A 20,929-nucleotide genomic window follows, 5' to 3' on the forward strand; every position below is an offset into this window, starting at 1 on the left:
AGGTTTCAGGGGGACTTTATCCTCCTTAAGAGCCACTCCACACTGGGACAGTGGTCCGAAGGGAAAGGCACTAAAAACTCAACCATAATATTTGGAAACAAATCCAACTACGTAGAAAATACCAAAACTCTATCCATCTTTATTGCAAGAAGCGACTCATTCTACTAATTAGACCAAGTAAAAATTGGTCTAGCAAAACTATGATCCACAGGCCTCAAATTACCTAAACAACAATTAAACTCCTTCATGGCACGAGCCACAAACCCACTAATCTCTCTCAAACATTCCTCTTACCTAGAAATTATATTAAAGTTCACGACCATAATCCAAGGTTCATCTTCAAACCTCCCCGTAAGCTCAACTAAATGATTCCACAATTGCATTCCATCGATGCCCAAATTGCAACCATAAACACCTAAACATAAAAATTAGAACCCTCGACTTGAACCAAACAAGTAATGCTTTGGTCTGTCACAACTATCTCCTTAATAGAAATATTATTCCTACACATCAACAAAATCCTTCCATTCAGAGTTTGATGATAATTCTGTAACTCTCACCAACCATCAAAATACCCATCCCATACACTTTGCTTATGATCCTTTTTCACCTCGGTCTCAATCAAACATGCCAAATCCACATTTAAAGCATTAATCTTATTAATCACACTTACTTGCTTAAAGGGATTGTTCAATCCCCATACATTCCAAAAGCAACAAATCATTGAGAAGTAGGCACCCCTCTGAACCTCCCTGATGCGATCATGCCAAGGACCAAACTTCTTCAGAACATGATCACTTCATGAACGTTCTACCTTGCTAATTCTAAGGGAGTCTTACCTTATTTTATTGCTTCTTTACTTATTTATGCATCACATGTCACGTGAATATACTTATCTTATTCTTAACTATGCTTGAATATTATATGTTGTCATTGATATGTATAATATATGATATTCATGCATGACTTATTAATTCACATCTTTACATTGCTCATTCAATGAATATGCATTCATAGTTAGCTCATTTGCATTAATAACATAGTTGGCAACATGCATTCATAATTCTCCTAACTCAATTCCTATCTAGTTACTTGTTTACATATTTTGTTTAGGTATATTGAATGCGAAGAAGACTAAAGGCAGCTGAAGTGTTAGTTGGACATTTCACGTCAGTTAAATTGATCGCCAATTTTGAACAGACTCCAAGCATCTTTGGGAGATGATGTCTTGTTGACATTTAATCTCCTATCTCTTAGATTTCTAACGCACTTTGAATCGCATCAATTCGATATTGGGAGCTCGAGATATATCTAGATTACAGAAGATATGTAGGTTGGAAATAAATACGGGAATTACAACCACTCATCTCCTTCAAAGAAATTATGCATGGGAGGCATTAATGGATACATGTATGGATGAGAAAAGATTATTCAAATGAATCAGCACATTTGTGAGAAGGTGCAAGGTTTCATTCAAAGGCTTTTAAGTTCATCCATTCATGCATATTCATGCAAGAAGCCGAATGGTCTCACTACAACAAATTTATCAATATATGACAAAATTTCTATATGACGTTACGTATATCGTCACAAAACATACTATAATGTGATGTTTTTTTATTTTCGTCATATTTATTGATTAATGGTATATTTTTTATGAAAATTTTAAAAATGGTCATTGATTTTTGTCACTATATGTTGTAGTGTCTTGTTCACACAAGGGGGAAGAATTTCAGCCAATATACATTCATGAACATTCATCCAAAGAAGAAAATCAACATGTTCACACATGGGAGGAAAAATTTGGCTACGAAGATACATTATGAAGATTTATTCATTTAATTCTTCATACATTCACCATTAGCCATACATTGTACTTCCTTAAGGGATAAATCACTCATTAATGCTTGTACGTACATCCTAGGTATCATTAGGCCTATAAATAGTTTAGCTTTCATTTTGTAAATCAACCAACTTTGTTTAATCAAAACTTGTGATATTTTCTCTCTTTCTCTATTTCTTTGAGAACTATATCGACTTATCAAGTGCTCTTGTGCTTATGGCGTCAAACCCCTTCATTCCATTGATACTTGTGCATCCTAGTTGTCTTATAACTAGAGGGGCCAAGTTCTTTGTTACCACCCCTTGGAATAACTTATAAGGAAAGGTGTTAGGATCTTTTATATCCTAGTTTATCTTTGTTATTTCAAGATACTATCTCATCACCTTTCATTTCTTTCTTTAACCATCACCATACCATCATTCCACCATACAAGCACTTCTCTAAATCCTTTTAAACATGTCATTATCTTCATCTATTTCACTATCATTTCCATCTTACCATCTTACTATCTTATTCATTCATATTTAACCATTTTCTTCAAAGCCTTCTTATTTCAGGAACACTTGATGCCTTCCTAGGTCCTACAATCAAAGTGCAAGTCTTAGCTCACTAAGTGGAGTAGTGTCTACTTGTATCATATGGTATCAGAGCTAAGGCAGAAGCAAACAAGTTGTGAAGTGTTGTTCAAACAAATCAAGCAAAATCAAAAGGTAAAAGAAGTTCTATTCAAAAATCATTGAAGAAACATGCAAAATGAAAGAAAGTAAAAGAAAAGATAAACCAAAGCAAGAAAGAAAATAGAAGTAAAGTTAAAACCAAAGGTTGTTTCATAAATCAATAAGTGGCAACAAGCCTGAAGTCATTTTCAACACTTTGATTGTGGCTAAGGAAGGTTGTCAGTGTCTTGTAGTAAGAAATTCTCTTTCGTTCTATCAATTTTTTTTTTTTGTTTAAGCCAACTTTTTTGCCATCTATTTGTTTCTTTCTTTCTACTTAAGAAACTTTTGCAGCAAAAACGCCTAAGCACTTCATTTGAAGGTCTTGTGTTTCTTTCTTTCTACTTAAGAAACTTTTGCAGCAAAAACGCCTAAGCACTTCATTTGAAGGTCTTGAGTTAGTTCTTTTAGAACTTAACAAGAGATACACAAGTGGAAAACGACATAAAGTGTATGTGAGATCATAAGGGTGATTGCAAATGCCAAAAACACATTCCCGAGTTCAAACACGAGCGTTTGAGTGGAGTGACATCAAATTTTTTTTGGAGTGACCGTGAGGTTTTTTTTGTGTGAAATTTGGTAAGGTCACATTTTTACATTTCAATTTCTTTAATCACTAACAATGTTGTTTGATGCTTCATCTTCTCAATCAATGGAGTATGACAAACAAAGGGAAAATGCATTTCACACTAGATGCCATGTCATGGTAATGTTTGCCATGTGAGCATTGACGGTGGAAGTTGCAGCAACCTTGCAAGTACACTAATGGTGCACAAATTTGGATTAAAGTCAAATGCAACATCCAGATACATATAAAGTGCAATGGCTTAATGATGATAAATTTACCATTACTCAACAAGTGTTAGTCCCGTTTTCCATTGGCAAATATGAGGATGAGGTTCTTTGTGATGTATTCCCGATGAGCACAAATCATTTACTGCTTGGAAAACCATGCCAATTCGACAAAAAGGCCACTCATGATGGATTCTTAAATCGTTACTATTCATCCATGGAAGAAGGTTAATCACGTTGACTCCTTTATCATCACAACATATGCTTCAAGATCAACACCATCTAAAGAAATACTTTGATGTTATGCAAGAAGAACATTGTGAGAAAAGCAAGACATTTGGAGTTGAAAATGAGAGTTTGTGTGAGAAAATCATTGAAGTGATTGAAAATAAAAATGAGGGCATTGAAAAGATTAAGAGTGAAGATGAACATGTGTGTGAGAGTGAAGAAAGTATTCAAACAAAACAAGAGTGTGGAGAGAGTATTCAAGAAAAATGTGAGATTGAAGAGAGAATTCAAAACAAACATGAGCATGAGATAAATGAATGTTAGGAGAATGAAGTTTTTCTTTCTACTAATCAATTTTTTTTCTTCTACTTGTTCTTTGAGTTTGCAAGTTATTCAAAGGGACATACAAGACGATTCAAGCATCAATTCTATTGAAATTCCAAGAGATGTGTCACTTGAAACTCCAAAGAACATGATCATTAACCTTAAAAGTACATTCACCTCATATTCAAGATCCAGTGAACCTTATGAAAGGGAAGTTTCAACGAACCAAATTTCATTCATGAACCTTAATGAATCTTGTACGTTCATTCACTTTGTTAATGATGTTTCATGTTTTAAATAATTCTATTTTGCAGCACATTGAATCATTTACATGGAAGTGTTCTTTCTTGTAATCATCAATTCAAGGAAAAGAAACGAGCATTATCCAACTATTCAAGATTCATAATGTGGAAGGGTACAAAGACTAAAGTTGGCGTGACTTACCTACTTGGAAGGATTCAAAGAAATTCATTCATACCCTAAGAGGCATAATGATCTTCATTCATCCTTTCTTAAACCAATGGATCAATCAATGACAGAGGCCTTCGATTTGAAGACAAATAGCTCTAAAAAGGGGAGATGATGCGATCATGCCAAGGACCAAACTTCTTCAACATATGATCACTTCATGGACGTTCTACCTTGCTAATTCTAAGGGAGTCTTACCTTATTTTATTACTTATTTACTTATTTATGCATTACATGTCACACGGATGTACTTATCTTATTCTTAACTATGCTTGAATATTATATGATGTCATTTATATGTACAATGATATTCATGCATGACTTATTAATTCACATCTTTACATAGCTCATTCAATGCATATGCATTCATAGTTAGCTCATTTGCTTTATTAACATAGGTGGAAGAATGCATTCATAATTCTCATAACTCAATTCATGTCTAGTTAATTGTTTACATACTTTGTCTAGGTACATTGAATGCTAAGAACACTAAAGGCAATTAAAGTGTTAGTTGGACAATTCACGTCAGTTAAATTGATCGCCAATTTTGAACAGACTCCAAGCATCTTTGGGAGATGAAGTCTTCTTGACATTTAATCTCCTATCTCTTATCTTTCCAACGTGCTTAGAATTGCATCAATCCAATATTGGGACCTCGAGATATTTCTAGATTACTGAAGACAGTGCAGGCTGGAAATAAATACGAGATTTACAACCATTAATCTCCTTCAAAGTACTTATGCATGGGAGGGATTAATGGATACATGCATGGACGAGAAAAGAATATTCAAATGAATCAGCACATTTGTGAGAAGGTGCAAAGTTTTATTCAAAGGCTTTTAAGTTCATCCATTCATGCATATTCATGCAATAAGCCGAATGGTCTTGTTCACACAAGGGGGAAGAATTTCAGCCAAGATACATTCATGAACATTCATCCAAAGAAGACAAATCAACATGTTCACACATGGGAGGAAGCATTCGGCCATGAAGATACATTATGTAGATTTATTCATTTAATTCTTCATACATTCATCATTAGCCATACATTGTATTTCCTTAAAGGGTGGATCACTCATTAAAGCTTGTACGTGCATCCTAGGCATCCTTAGGCCTATAAATAGTTTATTTTTCATTTTGTAAATCAACCAACTTTGTTTAATCAAAACCTGTGAGATTTTCTCTCTTTCTAGTTCTTTGAGAACTATATTGACTTATCAAGTGCTCTTGTACTTGTGGCGTCAAACCCTTTTCATTCCATTGATACTTGTTCTTCCTATTTGTCTCATAGAAGGGTCAAGTCCTTTGTTACCACTCCTTGAAATAACTTATAAGGAAAGGTGTTAGGATCTTTTATATCCTAGTTTCTTCCTTGTTATTTCAAGATACTATCTCATCACCTTTCATTTCTTTCTTTAACCATGACTATAACATCATTCCACCATACAAATACATCTCTAAATCCTTTCAAATATGTCATTATCTTTATCTATTTTTCTGCCATTTTTATCTTACCATCTTACTCATTCATATTTAATCATTTTCTTTAAAGCCTTCTTATTTCAGGAACATTTGCTGCCTTCCTAGGTCCTACAAGCAAAGTGCAAGTCTTACCTCACTAAGTGGAGTAGGGTGTGCTTGTATCATATCGCACCCTCATTTTCCCCCTCTTGTGTTCCTTTTAACATTTTTCAAATTCGCCATTGGAGTAGCTACACCCTTCATAGCCTCTCTAACCCTTTTAGGATTATTATCCCCACCAGTCGGAGCTAAAACATCGAATTGATTAGTGATCACATCAATATATGCAACATCCATATAATTAATAATAGAGATCTCCTCCCCTTGCAAAGCTGCCTTTCCCTTAATACCCGAATTGACACAATCCCCTACCACACCCAACCCAGTAGGTAAAACATCCCCAACATGCTCATGAGATATAACATTAATCCCCTCATCTATAGGTATATCACCATCAACAAGATCCTTAGACTCCACAACCCCAGCCTTCCTCTTCGGCACCCATTACATCTTAGGACCTTGAGGCGTTAGCTTGTCATAAAATCTATCACCATGTCCAAACAAACAACAATGAGTGCAGCGTTGCAGAAGCCATGGAATCTCCACAGCTATAGAAGCTACAAAACCGTTACTTAACTGAACATGAACAAGACGAGGAACCCTCAGATCAACCGCAATTTTAACACAAACTTGCGCAAATGCTAATTTCTCCTTACTTCTTGTACAACTATCCATGTATAAAGGCGAACCCAAAGCACTAACAATATAGCTAAGCCTCAAACCCGTGAATAATTTAAGAGGAACGCAACTCAAATGAGCCCAAGAAGCTTTTCTAGACTGAAATCAAGAGATTTCAGGTTGGGATCCCACTTCCGAAGCACAATCGACTTATTACCAACATGTCAAAGACCATTGAACAAAATCCACTCACACCCCTCACGACTCTCCAATTGGAATAAGAACAAATTATCACTAGCTAAATGACACCGATTTCCCAAAATTTACCCAAGAAGGTTGACATCGAAAGTTCAGAGTAAACCAAGAAAGTCACTCATATTATAAATTTTAAAATAATATAATAATTTATTCAATTTTATTAATATCAATATTATTATTTAAATATTATTATATAATTTTTATAAATAAAAAATTTAAGACTGGTATATTTTATTAAAATAAAATATTATAAGTTAGATTAATTATTTATTAAACTAAAAAATATGATATTATATTATTAAAATATTAAATATTTATTAAAATAATAATTTTATTATTATAATATTACATTATATTTTTAAAATCATTAATAAATATATTTTAAATATTTAATCATTCAATAATATTATTTTTTACAAAATTAATAAATAAAATTAAATTTGTATATCATATATTATATTAAAATATAATATAATTAAGTATATTATTGTAGTATAACTCAATATATTATTATAATACTATAAAATATGATATACTATTATTAAAATTATTAATAAATATATTTAAATAACTAATATATTTTATGAAAATATTATTTAAATGTTATATCATATTGAATACATAAAATAATGCATTTTGAGTATTTATGCTTTGAAGTAAAAAGTTCAAAAAATGATTTATGGAAAATTAGATTGTAATTCATTATTCAGAAAATGAAAAGATAATTATGTTGACCAGGAAAATTAATTTTGTAGACCAATTTGTTTTCCGCTGACAAAACTCCGAAAAATAAGATTTAAAAAAACAATTACAATAAAATAAGGGTAAACTACAGATTTACTACCTAAATTATAATTTTTGTTTGGTTTTGGCACTCTAACTTTATTTTTTTTCAAAGTCATGCCTAATGTTTAATTTAGGTTTCAATTAGTACCCTTAGTTAAAAAATTAATAGAACTGCTAATGATACATTTTTTATATTTTTAATGATGACGTGACATTACCTTATGGTGACACAACAACATCACAGGTAAATTTTTAACAACTGGGTACTAAAATTAAACCTAAATTAAACATTAAATATGAGTTTGAAAAAAATAAAGTTTGAGTACCAAAAACATAACAAATATAATAATTTAGGTACTAAACATGTACTTTACCCATAAAACATCCTAAATTTTATCTCTACGTTGGCAATATGAAAGATGAAAAGGAAATGAAGCTTTAAACTTTAGTTGTTAATATGCTTTATTTAAGAAAAGGACAAATTATAAGCATATATGCCACATGGAACTTGAATGGTGAAAAATCATTTTAGACTGATGCTAGGCATTTTGGATTATTCTAGTGTTTATTTGCTTTCTTGGTTTAGGGATAAGTATATATTACACATGGTATACCGCAATGTACCATTAAAACGACGTACCAAAATGTATATAAGCAAATTTGTCTTTATTATGTAAATATTAAAATGTATAAAGATTTATTTAAAATTAATCATATATTAAAATTTAATTATTAATTTTAATAGAATTACAATTAAATTATATTCTTATTAAAAATAATTATTAATTTAAGAAATTTAATTTGTTTAGAATTAGGATTGTTAAGTTATATAAGTTAGAATCGACGATCAACATTAGTCGCAGTAGACGATCACCTTAACTTGCAGGAAAACTAACTGCTACAACATCCAGCATTTTCGTTTTATCATCGTCACCCAACAATCGACTATCTTGAAGGAGAAGCTCTGCCTTTTGCGTCGGCTACCATTTATTTTTTTCCTCTCTTTTTTCTTTTTTTACGAACAGTGACCTTCAAAGAATGTCGTACATCCCAGCCATACCAACCATGATTGTTTGTTCTCATTCTTCTGCAACCGTCGCCACGTGTAAGTCCATCGCACTTAACTCTCAGGTCATCTTTTCCATTAGTTTTTTTAATGGTAAAATTACATTCCAAGCCACCTTATTTGTGTTTTAGTTAGAATGGTTGGTCTGGTTGGGATGAGCGACGGTTAGGGATGATTCTTCGAAGGTCACCGTGCGTAAAAAGAAAAAAGAAAAAACAAATGGATGACATAAACGGCAAAGCTTCTCCTTCGGGGCGACCGAATGATGGGAAACAGAAGCGTTGGATGTTGTAGCAGTTGATTTTCCAACAAGTTAAGGTGGTCACTGACAATGACTGATGCTAATAGCCGGTTCTAACTTATATAACTTAAAAATAATAATTATAAGGATTAAAATTATAATTTTAATAGAATTATAATTATAAGGATTTATTGAAAATTAATCATTTATTAAAATTTAATTATAATTTTAATAGAATTATAATCAAATTATAATTTTTATTAAAAACAAAAATTAATTTAAGTAATTTAATTTGTTTAGAATTAAGATTTTTAGGTTATATAAATTAAAATTATAATTAATTTTAATAAATGATTAATTTTAAATAAATCACAATACTTTTTAATTAATATTTACATAATAAATACAAATTTAATTTTGATACATTCCGATACATCGTTTTAATGATACATTACGATATACAACGTGCACCGTAAAATTTTCGCTTAGTTTATACTTTGAAAGGTGCATGCAAAACCCGTTATTTTCAAACTTTACGCAGTCCAGATACTTGGTGAAGTGGATGATCCTTTGCAAGAAACGACTAGGGAAATTTTCCTAAGAAACAAAAAACTTTCTCGAGTTACTTAACATAAAACTTTTAAGGATAACTACATGATTAGTATCCCAACTATCAATTTTATTTCATTTTGGTCATCAAACTATTTTTTTAAATCATGCATAACATTTAGTTTTGGTTTCATTTTGGCCATCCGCCGTTAAAAAATTACCGATGTTACTAATGTGTTACAATAAGATATGTCACGTCATCATTGAAAAAATATCACATTAGCAGTTCTATTAATATTTAATGATAGGTGACTAAAGTGAAATCAAAATGTAATGTTAAGTATGATTTTGAAAAATTAATTGGATGACCAAATTAGAACAAAAGTAATAGTTGAGATACTAAATATGTAGTTTACCCAATTTTTAACTTCGTCCCTACATAACAATATAAAATAGATACACTAACATTCACTCTTTATATATTTTCATTCAGTTAATAGCTAAAAATTCAAACGAAAAGTTTGAAATTATTTTCATTTAACTTTAGTGCGGTTGAATTTATTTTATTTTTACAATATTTTAATTCTCAAAATAGTTACTAGATTTTAATAGTGTTTAACAATTAAATTATATTACTTTTGATAACATGAAGTAAACAATTTAAAAGTAAAATTATTGACGAAACTATTTTCTGGTGATCTTAAAAAAATATCGAGTCTTTGAAAACTCGTCAGAAGATGAAGTCGTCAAAGTCGTTTTTAGACTAGGTACGATCAAATATCTTTAAATTTGATATGTGATAAATATAAATGATTTTGATATAACTTAATATATATATTTTTTATATTAATTTTTGTAAAATTAATTTTAAGTCCCTAAAATTTATCCAATCTTTAAAATAATTTTCTAAGTTAAAATTATGTGAAAATAGCATTCAAACTCTTTAGAACAATTCTCAAAGTTATAATTTTCTCAAAATATCAAAACTCACTATTTGAATCAAGCTTAAACCAAGAGTTTCAATACTTCTATGATAGTTTCGAAACTTGCAAAAATAGAAACTTTAAAGTTTTGAAACTTCCTTTTGTAGGTAGCCTTTAATGCGTGAATTTAACGCTTCAAACAGCTCCAAACTCACTCTAACAACCTCAAACCACTAGAAATCAATGAAAGCGTATAAAAGGGTCCTTCAAACATCCAAGAAAAGACAAGAAAGTTACTCCAAAAATCAAAGAAGAATTAGAGTCAAATTTGTATTCAATCCGACCTTTCTTTCATTGAACACTATTTCATTCATTGTAATTTTTATTCTAGTTTTCTTGGGTGTGTGAGAGCTTCAATTTACAAACAATCTATCTTTGTAAGGATATTCAAGGTTTGCCTATTTGTAATTTCTTCTTAGGAAGGGTATACACTTAAGACTTTTGGATATAAGTCTAAGTGTATTGTAAGGTTAGACATTGTCCTCAAAGGTTAGAACAAATTAGTGAATTTATTGAAATCCTTAGTGTGGAAGCTAAGCTAGTGGATGTAGACTTCATTTAGGAAGTTGAACCACTCTAAAATCCTTGTGTCATTTTTCATACTTCTTGCAAAAGCTTCCAACATTTTTTTTTGCCAAATCACTTTCTTCTTGGCCACTTTCCTTGATCAATTGATTCAACAATTGATATCAAAGCTAGACTCATTGGAAAGTTCATGGCCTCTACACCAAGTTTCGATATTGTTAGTGATTCCAAACCCATAAACAAGTGTCCATACTTCAATGGAGCCAACTATGCCTATTGGAAGAATATGATGAAACTCTTAATTCAAGCAAGTGATTTAGGAGCATGAAGCATCATGTTAAAAGGTTATTTTACTCTAACTAGAGAAATGAAGGTGTGGAGTGAAGAAGAGAAGAGAATGTTCCAACTCAATGCAAAGGCAATTCATATTCTATTTTGTGCACTTGCCCCCCAATGAATATGGGAGAGTATCATATTGTTCTAACGCCAAGGAAATTTAGGATAAGCTTGAAGTTACTCATGAAGGAACAAATGAGGTAAGAGAAACTAAAATTAGTCTTCTCAATCATAACTATGAAAACTTCAAGATAAGACTAGATAAAGATATTAAAGCCATGATCGATCGATTTTCATTTATTTTCAATGGTCTTAAAGGCTTTGGAGAAGTCATTCCTAATGAGAAGCTTGTTAGGACCTATTATAATAACTTTTTATTAGAAACAAAGTTATGTTACAAGGAATTTGAGAGATTTCACAAATATTCTTAAGCTAGGTTACTTATTTAGTATCTATATTGTCTTCCACCTTTTTTTTGATCCCTTTGTTCCATATTTTCGGTATTCTATATGGAAATCGAACATGAATCAACATCATGATATGAAATAATCAATGTAATGCAAATAATAAAGCATAGAAACAAAAAAAAATTGGGTTAGTATAATCTTTATCAAAAGGAAAAAAACATGGCCTAATTACATATATCGGTATTGTATAAGAAAAACCTAGTATATGTTTTCTACCCTCACATGCTTTATTGAAGAACCTACACGAACATGTCTTTTACCCATATCTCTATTCAAGAAGAAATATATCCATATGTTTTTCTAGTTCACATGCTTTTGCTTGAGAAATAAATCGTAACCACACTCTTTTCTATTCACATGCATTCATCCAATAAATTAAAGAGCATGAAAATAAAGCACAATAAAGCTTTCCCCTTATGTACTCTTATTGCGGGAGATCTCTAAGTCTGGATTCAAATCCTATTGTTCATTACATGTTGGTTTTAGTTCTAGAGTAAAAGTACCAAAATTGTCTTCCATATCGCTTAATAAGGCTAGAAATACCCTCAATCCTCATCCATTTATGTTCATATAACCCGGGAGAATTCATTTCCTTATACCCGTACGAAGAATAACTCTTCACGGGAGTATAAGATATATGAAACCCAAAGGTTACTTGCTAAGGTCGATACAGAGAATAAATTCTCATAAGAGCATGGATTTCACCCCCACTTAATTGAGATGGAGCTCATATAGGAATATCATGCTATACAAGTGCACATGATGTGTGTTAGGAGAAGCTTACATACCAAATGAAAAATAGCATTCACTATTTATTGTACAACATTAAATCTCAAATCATGAACAAATAGTTAGTACAACTATTTAAAATAAGGCAAAATATAAGTGGAATTTATTTTAAACAACCAAATGATCAAAATTAAATTAAATCAAATTCATAATTTTCATTACAAAGACAACAACTAATTAACCAATCACTTGACTCTCTAAACGACCTTATCGAAGCCATCAAGTTGTCAAAACGTCTTTAAAAATAGACAATTAATTCCTTTTAAAGGTGCCTTCAAAAAAATTCCTTTTAAAGATGCTTCGATGAATTGAGGTTTTGCCCTAAAAATTTTGGTTCCAAGAGTCGCCATCAATTTTTGTTTAGGAAGTAATTAGATCACACATAAAAAAATTTCAGCAAAATAAAATCAACTTTTAAGGGAAAATATTAAAATAACAATTTGAGATTTACTTAACCAAAAAAGGGGTTTGATATTCAATTATGTGTGGGGAATGATTAGCATCCTTCACGACGCCCTTTTGATACCTAGTTGATTATGTCTTCGTCTTAGTAGTAAAAATAACAAATTCGAGTTTAATTTAACTAATTAACTCTAAGAGTAAAAAAGAATATATTCCACTCATTAACAATAAATTAAAAAAGTATAAATATAATATATAATAAAATACATTAACATAAAAATAATGTAATATAAGGTGCAAAACTATAAGGAACAAAATAACACAAATGCAAAATGCGGAACAAAAATGTAAACAGTGCAGGGATCAATTAGAACAAATTTAGAAGTAAAATGACAAAAATAATAATTAATTGTGAAAAAAGAACTAAATTGAATTACGTATCAAAATCCGAGGGTCTGTAGATGAAATTTATCCATACTAAGCAGAACACGTGGATAATAAGATGCAGATTGGGTAAGGTGCACAAGTTTGGATTGAACCATTTTGGGGTCGGTTGTCTGCACAATCCTACCAAAACGACTTTAAATAGGCCATTTAAAGACTTTTTCCTTATTTTTCTTTTAGAAGCTCTAGCTTCTCTTTACAGATTAGTTGGCCAATACCACTCATCACCGATCACTATCGTCGACCGATACCATCTATCACCAACGATGGTGGCTAATATAGCTCAAATTTCATTGGTCCTTACGTCTCAACCTCCTAATTCTGAACATGGGGTTGGTTCACCAGAAGACCCTCCAAATTCCACAAACTTACCAAAAACTCTTCAACTTTTACTTCTCTAATCCACCATCGTTTGTCATGCGATCAGCTCAATTTTGATATATGAGTTTCTCCAGTGTCTTTGCTTCCGTTTCGTTGATAGGATTTAGAAAATGAATCCCCAAATGACATTAAAACTCCTCTCCTTTATGCACATTCCTCTCTTCGGCTTTTCTCTGGTCGGTCGCCAAATTTCCGTATTTAACCCCCATAAGCCTCCTTCGTCACGGATTTTATAGGGCTTTGGGGTTGGATTTTTAGTGCTTTATAAGGGTAGATAGTGATAAGGATAAAGGTCGTTGAATTTTTTATGGTAGAGAAGTTTGAGTGGGTGAGGCTATATGGGAGAGCGGCAACGACTGCATCTGGTTAGGGCTTCTAAAATTTCTTTATCTTTTAGGGCCAAACGGGTCATCTGGTAGTGGGTCTAGGTTTGAATTAAAGTTTGAGCTAGTCTGCTTGTCTATTCAATTGGGTCTTCGAGGAACATAAATTGCAACACAATGTGACAATTTTAAAGTTTTTTTTAACAGCTGATGATTAGCTCAACAGTGGACAACCATAATGTAATATGTCTTATTAATTCCTATCAAGAAATTTTTCTCAGCAGATTCTCCTCACAAACATCAAATCAAACACTAGACAGTTGCCGAATGTTCCATGGGAAAAATATCATCAGTCACCATCTTGGAGACGTTTAGCTATTATGACATTAGCAGCTCCGAAGGATGGAATGGATCCCAAAAAACAGACTTCGATCTGTCCGGACTAACTTTCGACGACGGACCACAAGGGACCAAGCCACCGAATCTACCGTCGACATAACAACATGCAAAGCTTCCACTGTCGAAACCTGTAGATCGCAAAAATAACTAAACCTGTTCAGAACATGGTTAATGTATGCTTGAAAAGTTGGAGAATTATTTTACAACATTGTCACCATAAGTTCTGTAATTGTGTATGATATTGTCCACTATGCGGTAAACATCAGCATATAATAAAATTGACCCCTTTAAGCCAATGTTGAGTTCATTAATAAGACTCCTTAACTCAGCATTAAATTGTTGAGCCAGCTGATTCGGACGAGTAGCACAGTTATCTCCTGAAGTTGGATTCAGGTCTCTCTCATATGGAATACAACCAATAGGGCCAACATTTACCGCTATAATCTTTCGAGCACCCAAATTGTAAAGTCTCTACAAAGAAAAGAAAATTATGGAAGGATGTTTAGGTCAAAAGACACTGTCAAACCTTGTACTTTAGCAAATTTCGAGATTTAGACCCTATATCTTTTAATAGGGTAAAGTACATAAATGGTGTCTTGACTATATGATATTGTTTTGTTAAGTCATCCGACTATTAAAAGTCACAAAATGATCTCTTGAATATAACATGTTGCTCTGTTGAGTTCCTCAACTATTAAAAGTTACAAAATAATCACACGACTATTCATGAAGTTCCAAACTCGTCCTTTTTTCGTTATAAAATTAGCAGTTGCCTGAGCTAGATGTTAAAATGTTGACTGAGATATGATAGTCGTTTGAGATTATGATATTGGATTTTATCATATCTTAGTTAGCATGTTAACGTCCATCTCAGACTGCAGTCAATTTTTTAACAGAAAATGACAAGTTTGAAACATATTAATAGTCGGGTGACCATTTTGTAACTTTTAATATTCGAGAGACTTAACAAAATAACTCCCTATAATCAAGAGATTATTTTGTAACTTTTAATAGTTGCGAGGCTTAATAAAACAACATACTACAGTTGGAAACCATTTGTCTACTTTACTCTTTAATAATACAGAATCAGTTAGAAAATTTATGGTAAGCTGTTGCCTGAATCTTGCAATCATGGAGGCCACAAACATTTCTGGAGGAACTAATCTTTGCTCCTCAGCTGAGACAATAGGTGTAAAGTAGTTGTTTATGAAATCATTGGATTCCATTGTAACCGAGAAAAGAGAACTTTGAAGCAGCTATAGCGTTGCAGAAGCTCCAACGATGGAGATAATATCTTGCCTGGTGTTTTCAAAATTATCTAACTGTGCATCAAAGTTGATTCGACCAACCTGTATATGAGGACGGATACAAAATTTTATGCTAGGAAGCGAAATTCTAAAATTTTAAGAATGAAACAGATTTTAAATAAAAAATTATATAAAAATTCTAAAATATATGATAATTTTAAAATTTTTAAGAGGTGACTGTCCTCACCAATTCTTTTACGCCCATCCTTGCTTATATATATATATGAGACAGAATATTGTTTTACAGTGCAAAACTCTTTTAATTTTACACAAAATTAGAACTGGTAGATTAATAAAAATAAATTGTTAACATTGACAGTGCGAGATGAGAAGATATTTACTAGAAGAAAAAAAACAATGAGTCAGTCTCAACCATCTATTTTCACTCATCTAACGGTTTTAAATTTATGTAAAATTAAAGAGTTTTACATTGTATAAGTAGATCTTAACCTTTATATACGTGTGTGTGTGTGTATATATGATGTTGCTTATTATTAAGAGAAATATTGGATCTTTTGGAGTTGGGACATAAAAGAAAATGTAATCTCGAACAAGCTGAAACCAGTTTTTGCACCGTGAGTTCGAAGCCACATTGTTTTAGGTGAAATTCTGTTTTAGTCTCCTTATTTATACTTTTATAATATTACGATATTATTAATTATCCCAAAACTATATATTGACCTTCTTTTTTAACAGTTAAACACCTTGGGAAGAAGCCTTACAAAGATATTTCCAGTGTGATTGAGAATCCCTGCACCACCAGAAGCATAATTGACACCGTGAAGAACCACCGGTCCTCTAGTTGTGGGGGCTAAGTAAGGGGGAGTGAAACCTGGAAGACCCAATTCCTGACCTGAAATCATTTGCATGAAACTTATAATTATTTCCTGAAATAATTCCTACTCATAAAACTCAAAACCCTAGACCCTGAATCTTGAACTTACTTATTATGTCAACGATTGTTCATCCGTTAGTGAACCGGCCAGTCGGCCCTCCGAAATCGATGCCGTTGGATTCGAAGTCAGCCTTGAACAATGATGCAATGTAATTGTTGTTTCCGGCATCAACCAAGGAATCACCGAAGACGAAGTTGGCTTGAGAAACATCCTTAGCAAAGCATGTTTTCAGCAACAGATCGAGTATCACTATGTGAAACACAACCCGAACTATCATTTGTCTATTTGACAGCTCACTCATGATGCAATTAAGTTAAGAAAGAGAGCAGTTCTCGGATCCTGTAAGATAAACTAAGATCGATTAAGCTTTAAATTTACAAGGAAAATGGCCCTAGTTTATTGTTTTTATATAGATGAGCATGGTCTGCACCAAGTAAACAAGTAAATGCAACATTAAATGAACTTCAACATCTCAATACTAAATCCCGTGAGCACCAAACAATAAACAACACTAGTGTAATGTTGTAAATCGTTTCCATGTTTGTTAAAAATAGAATTTTTGAACAGTGAGACTTAGGGTGAAGGATCGATCGAGTCGAATAAAATTTTTTGAGTTATTCAAGTTTATGAGTATTATTTTATAACTCAAAGTTGACTCGAAATTTTTTCGATTCAAGTTTATAAAATTTAAGACAAGTCAAGTCGAGTCGAATTTTTGAGTTTTTGTTTAAATTTAATTATAAATATTTATAATATTATGATATTATTTTATTCAAATTTAAATGGTTATTTATAACCATATATAATACATATATATATTTTTTCATATATTTTTCATATGTGACATACATATAACATACAGAGTCGAGGAACTCGACTCAAACTTGAAAATAATCCACTAATTGCTAAAAAATTTGAGTTACTATTCAAGTTGTATTTTACAACTCGATTTGAACTTGAATTTCTTTTAGTCGAGTCGAGTTTATGAAATTATAACTCGAAGTCAATTCAAGTCTAGTGTTTTCGAGTCGAGTCGAGTATAAAAAAATCAGTTTTTCGAGTCGAGTTTCGTTTACTTCTAGTGAGAATTGAGCTATATTTAATGGGTTTTTTTAAATAGGTGTCAAATTGTGATTTGGTTCATTCACTATTACTTATTAGAGTTATGATCCAATTTCTTCTTAGACTGGCTCATGAAGTTACAATTAAAACAATGATAAAAGTATGATGTAACAGATCTTGTATTTTTCAACATAAAGAAAATTTCTTTTCTTCTACTTGTAGTTTTTCCCTTTTAAGTTTTCTACGTAAATATTGGTGTATTTTATTTTTCTGTTCGATAATATTTGTTTACCATCAATTGTTTCGATAATCATAACAATACTCAAATTAGGGATTTAGTCCTTTAATTCGACCCATTCTGATATCCATTAATAAGTCTAAATGATTAACACTGTTAAGTATACTAATTAAAACGTTGACACCATTCATGCCACAATGATAGATTAGAAGAGTTTTAAAGAGAAAAATCAATATAAAAAATAAATTGGATAATTATTTATTTGGAATAACCAATGATATTATAATAATAAAGAAACAAATTATGCTAAATTAAAGTATATTAACTAAACTTCATAGTAGAATGACCAAAAATACAATTTGCCACTTTTTAAAGAAATTTTATTAAGGACAAGAGTACAACCGCTACTAAATCGACCAAAAACGCTAAACAGACAGACGCCATAAACCACTATACCAACAACCAACCCCAACAACACCTTTTATTTATGCTACGGGAGGCAACCTTAATTAATGAACTGACCTAATAAAGAGTTATGAATTTGAAATAGATTTTTATTAAGGAAAAATCCAAATCTTAAATATAAAATTTAATGTGTACATAAATTTTAATTTTACGTAAAATATTTAGATATTCTCAAACCATTAATACCAATACTGACCAGAAATTTTTTAGATGTTACCTGGGCATCATTTTAAGTTACTTTAAACACAAAAATAATTATATTTATTTAATATTAATGACTTATTTATTTACTTTTCTTAAATGAGTACAACCAGTGATGTATCAAAGATTTTTTTTGTTTAAACTTTAAAGGGAATCGAAATGAAATCATAATCTTGTAGGTCACGCGAACCAATCACATATCATGTCAATAGGTTGCGGCTTTTTGAGAGATGTTAGATATTCACGTCCCTTCTTATAAAGGTGTTCTTCTTATACCTTCTAGAGATTCACAAATGCTTTAGGATCCTCCAAAGGCTATGAGGCGTAGGAATGATAAGTGGAAGACCTTTGTCGGTGTAACAATTTGTCCTCCCTTAGTCGAGAGAATTCCATAAAGTGGCTTGAATTGAGACTTAGTTGTTAAAGTATTATAGTTGTTTAATAATTAGTTTTGGGGGAAAATCACAGTTATTGCTTCTTGAACGACTTAGAGTCTTAAATTTGCAATATCTTGTGTTTGGCATGGTGGAATGGTGTGATGTTTCGACCAATGAGGACATATCGATCAGTCCTATTATACGAGGATGATTTGGAGTGGTAGTCATAAATCCTCTAGTGTTGTTGTTTTCTCTTTGCAATATTGATTATGATTTGCATTTGAGTATGCTTTTGGGACAATGAAGAAGAACGTTCAAGGAGAGGAGAGAGGATAGGCAAAGATAGAGGCAAATCATCGACGGCCAATGGATGACAGTATTTTTAAATGCTCACGTCACCAACTTGAGGCCAAGAATCTACTGTTGAGTCGGGGTGTATTGTGGGAAAACTATGAGTTTGAATTTAGCATTTCGTATGGTTCGCATCATACGAGTGAACGTGAAGATGGTAGCAATGGGAACCCAACATGGTTTTGCATTTATCTTTTCATTTATCTTTTCGTACAGGTTATTTCATATTCTTTTGGGAGAATAAATGGGTACCTTAGTGGATTCTCTTCCAATAGTGTGGCTTAATAGGTTCACACGAGGCTCTTATGTTTCACGCGTAGGTGTGAGAAGTCATTCAAAATTGGTGAGTCTATTGCTAGTTAGACCAGCAAATGACGGATAAACCTATATATTTGAAGTTCATTAGGGTGGCCCGAAAGTTAGCCAGAGAGTTCAATTTCCCCTATGCTAAGGCATACCTAGTGAGTGCACGAGGTTATCTATCCCAATTTTAAAGAAGGGAGATCGAAAGCAATTTGCTAAACTAAAGAAAGGAGGATAGTTGAATCTCTAGAGACAATCTGCATCCAAAATGTTTACAATCATTGCCTCCAAAGAAATATCCCGAATAGGTTTAGGATTAGTAGTGAAATGTTTGGTGTGGAATTTCCATCGAGGGTTAGGGATAGTAGAGAGACGTGACCATATGTGGATAAAGATAAGCTTATGTAGATTTTATTAGGGATAAAGGTAGAGGATGTGGATACTCTACTCGTCTCCTATCATTGTCCCTTGAGGCTCTAGTTGAACATATATTTTTCATAGGTATTTACCAAGGATTTTGGGCCTGATGATGAGACTATGTTAGAGGATGATATCAATCAAGGGTCGGGCTCACTCGATGCTGATTTTAGTGAGGTTGGTAGGGGTAATACAAGCATTGCAGGAGCAAGGAACAGTTCAAGGGAAGTTGAGTGCGGGAATGAGCAATTAGGTTGGATTATCTTGGAGGATGCTCCTGGGTCCTTCTCTATTCATTGAATTCTCGAGTTGTTATGGAGCTTCGCTCTGGTGGTATTTCTGGAGTAAATTTCATTTTGGTTAACGAGTTTGGAGTCATGTTGCATGACGATATGTGATTTGAAACATATAGAGTTATTGAGCATAAACCTTATCACGGTGTTTACGCCAGTTGGGCAAAAAAGAAAATTGATTCTTCTCGAGTTGGTGGGTGAACAGGATCTTTTGGGAGAGAAATGAAGAGTTTACTAACATTGGATGAAAGGATTAAGACATTTAGTGAGGCTATTTATTTTATGGCTGGAGCCATCCAGTCATTTCGATTAGCAAAAAAGAAATTTGATTCTATCCTTGAGAGGGTCGCTTCAAGGGAGAGCAGTATATTGGGTGTAATTATTGCTAAAGAGGCAAAACTAAAGGCCACCAATGTTATGAGTTCAATGTTAAAGGCATAACTATGAGATTAAAATGGGAGTTGGCTATGGCACGAAGTAAGGCTCGAGCAAGTAAGGAA

At 32.2% G+C, this 20,929-nt stretch overlaps 1 pseudogene; it reads right to left on the reverse strand.

The window, feature by feature from the left end:
* Positions 1-14,424: 14,424 nt before the first annotated feature.
* LOC120206482 lies at positions 14,425-17,145 on the reverse strand (annotated as a pseudogene).
* Between the last annotated feature and the right edge of the window lie 3,784 nt (positions 17,146-20,929).

This window comes from Hibiscus syriacus, unplaced genomic scaffold (assembly GCF_006381635.1).
Source record: "Hibiscus syriacus cultivar Baekdansim isolate YM2019G1 unplaced genomic scaffold, ASM638163v2 tig00000477_pilon, whole genome shotgun sequence".
Lineage (NCBI taxonomy): Eukaryota > Viridiplantae > Streptophyta > Magnoliopsida > Malvales > Malvaceae > Hibiscus > Hibiscus syriacus.